The sequence below is a fragment of the Ascaphus truei genome, unplaced genomic scaffold (genome assembly GCF_040206685.1).
Source record: "Ascaphus truei isolate aAscTru1 unplaced genomic scaffold, aAscTru1.hap1 HAP1_SCAFFOLD_1527, whole genome shotgun sequence".
Lineage (NCBI taxonomy): Eukaryota > Metazoa > Chordata > Amphibia > Anura > Ascaphidae > Ascaphus > Ascaphus truei.
This window is the reverse complement of record NW_027454415.1, coordinates 13,672-18,228: the sequence shown is the minus strand read 5'-3', so window position 1 is coordinate 18,228 and position 4,557 is coordinate 13,672.

Genomic DNA, 4,557 nt, shown 5'->3' with positions numbered 1-4,557 from the left:
CTGGGAGAGAGAAGGGAGGGGGGCAATGCTGAGGGAAGGGGAGGCCCGGCATTACTGGAGGAGAGAAGGGAGGGGGGCAGTGCTGATTGAAGGGGAGGGCCCGGCATTACTGGAGGAGAGAAGGGAGGGGGCAGTGCTGAGGGAAGGGGAGGCCTGGCATTTCTGGAGGAGAGAAGGGAGGGGGGCAGTGCTGAGGGAAGGGGAGGCCCGGCATTACTGGAGGAGAGAAGGGAGGGGGGCAGTGCTGAGGGGAGGGGAGGCCCGGCATTACTGGAGGAGAGAAGGGAGGGGGGCAGAGCTGAGGGAAGGGGAGGCCCGGCATTACTGGAGGAGAGAAGGGAGCGGGGCAGTGCTGAGGGAAGGGGAGGCCCGGCATTACTGGAGGAGAGAAGGGAGGGGGGCAGTGCTGAGGGAAGAGGAGGCCCGGCATTACTGGAGGAGAGAAGGGAGGGGGGCAGTGCTGAGGGAAGGGGAGGGCCCGGCATTACTGGAGGAGAGAAGGGAGGGGGGCAGTGCTGAGGGTAGGGGAGGCCCAGCATTACTGGAGGAGAGAAGGGAGGGGGGCAGTGCTGAGGTCAGGGGAGGCCCGGCATTACTGGAGGAGAGAAGGGAGGGGGGCAGTGCTGAGGGAAGGGGAGGCCCGGCAATACTGGAGGAGAGAAGGGAGAGGGGAAGTGCTGAAGGAAGGGGAGGCCCGGCATTACTGGAGGAGAGAAGGGAGGGGGGCGGTGCTGAGGGAAGGGGAGGCCCGGCATTACTGGAGGAGAGAAGGGAGGGGGGCAGTGCTGAGGGAAGGGGAGGCCCGGCATTACTGCAGGAGAAGGGAGGGGGCAGTGCTGAGGGAAGGGGAGGCCCGGCATTACTGGAGGAGAGAAGGGAGGGGGACAGTGCTGAGGGAAGGGGAGGCCCGGCATTACTGGAGGAGAGAAGGGAGGGGGCAGTGCTGAGGGATAAGGGAAGGGCCCGGCATTACTGGGGGAAAGAAGGGAGGGGGGCAGTGCTGAGGGAAGGGGAGGGCCCGGCATTACTGGAGGAGAGAAGGGAGGGGGGCAGTGCTGAGGGAAGGGGAGGCCCGGCATTACTGGAGGAGAGAAGGGAGGGGGGCAGTGCTGAGGGAAGGGGAGGCCCTGCATTACTGGAGGAGAGAAGGGAGGGGGGCAGTGCTGAGGGAAGGGGTGGCCCGGCATTACTGGGGGAGAGAAGGGAGGGAGCAGTGCTGAGGGAAGGGGAGGCCCGGCATTACTGGAGGAGAGAAGGGAGGGGGGCAGTGCTGAGGGAAGGGGAGGGCCCGGCATTACTGGAGGAGAGAAAGGAGGGGGGCAGTGGTGAGGGAAGGGGAGGCCCGGCATTACTGGAGGAGAGAAGGGATGGGGGCAGTGCTGAGGGAAGGGGAGGGCCCGGCATTACTGGAGGAGAGAAGGGAGGGGGGCAGTGCTGAGGTAAGGGGAGGCCCGGCATTACTGGAGGAGAAAAGGGAGGGGGGCAGTGCTGAGGGAAGGGGAGGCCCGGCATTACTGGAGGAGAAGGGAGGGGGCAGTGCTGAGGGAAGGGGAGGCCCGGCATTACTGGAGGAGAGAAGGGAGGGGGGCAGTGCTGAGGGAAGGGGAGGCCCGGCATTACTGGAGGAGAGAAGGGAGGGGGCAGTGCTGAGGGAAGGTGAGGCCCGGCATTTCTGGAGGAGAGAAGGGAGGGGGCAGTGCTGAGGGAAGGGGAGGGCCCGGCATTTCTGGAGGAGAGAAGGGAGGGGGCAGTGCTGAGAGAAGGGGAGGCCCGGCATTACTGGAGGAGAGAAGGGAGGGGGGCAGTGCTGAGGGAAGGGGAGGCCCGGCATTACTGGAGAGAGAAGGGAGGGGGGCAGTGCTGAGGGAAGGGGAGGCCCGGCATTACTGGAGGAGAGAAGGGAGGGGGCAGTGCCGAGGGAAGGGGAGGCCCGGCATTACTGGAGGAGAGAAGGGAGGGGGGCAGTGCCGAGGGAAGGGGAGGCCCGGCATTACTGGAGGAGAGAAGGGAGGGGGGCAGTGCCGAGGGAAGGGGAGGCCCGGCATTACTGGAGGAGAGAAGGGAGGGGGCAGTGCTGAGGGAAGGGGAGGCCCGGGATAACTGGAGGAGAGAAGGGAGGGGGGCAGTGCTGAGGGAAGGGGAGGCCCGGCATTACTGGAGGAGAGAAGGGAGGGGGGTGGTGCCGAGGGAAGGGGAGGCCCGGCATACTGGAGGAGAGAAGGGAGGGGGGCAGTGCTGAGGGAAGGGGAGGCCCGGCATTACTGGAGGAGAGAAGGGAGGGGGGCAATGCCGAGGGAAGGGGAGGCCCAGCATTACTGGGGGAGAGAAGGGAGGGGGACAGTGCCGAGGGAAGGGGAGGCCCGGCATTACTGGAGGAGAGAAGAGATGGGGGCAGTGCTGAGGGAAGGGGAGGCCCGGCATTACTGGAGGAGAGAAGGGAAGGGGGCAGTGCTGAGGGAAGGGGAGGGCCCGGCATTACTGGAGGAGAGAAGGGAGGGGGGCAGTGCTGAGGTAAGGGGAGGCCCGGCATTACTGGAGGAGAGAAGGGATGAGGGCAGTGCTGAGGGAAGGGGAGGCCCGGCATTACTGGAGGAGGGAAGGGGAGGCCCGGCATTACTGGAGGAGAGAAGGGAGAGGGGCAGTGCTGAGGGAAGGGGAGGGCCCGGCATTACTGGAAGAGAGAAGGGAGGGTGGCAGTGCTGAGGGAAGGGGAGGGCCCGGCATTACTGGAGGAGAGAAGGGATGGGGGCAGTGCTGAGGGAAGGGGAGGCCCGGCATTACTGGAGGAGAGAAGGGAGGGGGGCAGTGCTGAGGGAAGGGGAGGCCTGGCATTACTGGAGGAGAGAAGGGAGGGGGCAGTGCTGAGGGAAGGGGAGGCCCGGCATTACTGGAGAGAGAAGGGAGGGGGGCAGTGCTGAGGGAAGGGGAGGCCCGGCATTACTGGAGGAGAGAAGGGAGGGGGGCAGTGCTGAGGGAAGGGGAGGCCCGGCATTACTGTAGGAGAGAAGGGAGGGGGGCAGTGCTGAGGGAAGGGGAGGCCCGGCATTACTGGAGGAGAGAAGGGAGGGGGGTAGTGCTGAGGGAAGGGGAGGCCCGGCATTACTGGAGGAGAGAAGGGAGGGGGGCAGTGCTGAGGGAAGGGGAGGCCCGACATTACTGGAGGAGAGAAGGGAGGGGGGCAGTGCTGATGGAAGGGGAGGCCCGGCATTACTGGAGGAGAGCAGGCAGGGGGGCAGTGCTGAGGGAAGGGGAGGCCCGGCATTACTGGAGGAGGGAAGGGAGGGGGGCAGTGCTGAGGAAAGGGAAGGAACCGGCATTACTCGAGGAGAGAAGGGAGGGGGGCAGTGCTGAGGGAAGGGGAGGCCCGGCATTACTGGAGGAGGGAAGGGGAGGCCCGGCATTACTGGAGGAGAGAAGGGAGAGGGGCAGTGCTGAGGGAAGGGGAGGGCCCGGCATTACTGGGGGAGAGAAGGGAGGGTGGCAGTGCTGAGGGAAGGGGAGGGCCCGGCATTACTGGAGGAGAGAAGGGATGGGGGCAGTGCTGAGGGAAGGGGAGGCCCGGCATTACTGGAGGAGAGAAGGGAGGGGGCAGTGCTGAGGGAAGGGGAGGCCCGGCATTACTGGAGGAGAGAAGGTAGGGGGCAGTGCTGAGGGAAGGGGAGGCCCGGCATTACTGGAGGAGAGAAGGGAGGGGGGCAGTGCTGAGAGAAGGGGAGGCCCAGCATTACTGGAGGAGAGAAGGGAGGGGGGCAGTGCTGAGGGAAGGGGAGGCCCGGCATTACTGGGGGAGAGAAGGGAGGGGGGCAGTGCTGAGGGAAGGGGAGGCCCGACATTACTGGAGGAGAGAAGGGATGGGGGAAGTGCTGAGGGAAGGGGAGGCCCGGCATTACTGGAGGAGAGAAGGGATGGGGGCAGTGCTGAGGGAAGGGGAGGGCCCGGCATTACTGGAGGAGAGAAGGGAGGGGGGCAGTGCTGAGGTAAGGGGAGGCCCGGCATTACTGGAGGAGAGAAGGGATGAGGGCAGTGCTGAGGGAAGGGGAGGCCCGGCATTACTGGAGGAGGGAAGGGGAGGCCCGGCATTACTGGAGGAGAGAAGGGAGAGGGGCAGTGCTGAGGGAAGAGGAGGGCCCGGCATTACTGGAAGAGAGAAGGGAGGGTGGCAGTGCTGAGGGAAGGGGAGGGCCCGGCATTACTAGAGGAGAGAAGGGATGGGGGCAGTGCTGAGGGAAGGGGAGGCCCGGCATTACTGGAGGAGAGAAGGGAGGGGGGCAGTGCTGAGGGAAGGGGAGGCCCGGCATTACTGGAGGAGAGAAGGGAGGGGGCACTGCTGAGGGAAGGGGAGGCCCGGCATTACTGGAGAGAGAAGGGAGGGGGCAGTGCTGAGGGAAGGGGAGGCCCGGCATTACTGGAGGAGAGAAGGGAGGGTGGCAGTGCTGAGGGAAGGGGAGGCCCGGCATTACTGGAGGAGAGAAGGGAGGGGGGCAGTGCTGAGGGAAGGGGAGGGCCCGGCATTACTGGAGGAGAGAAGGGAGGGGGGCAGTGCTGAAGAAAGGGGAG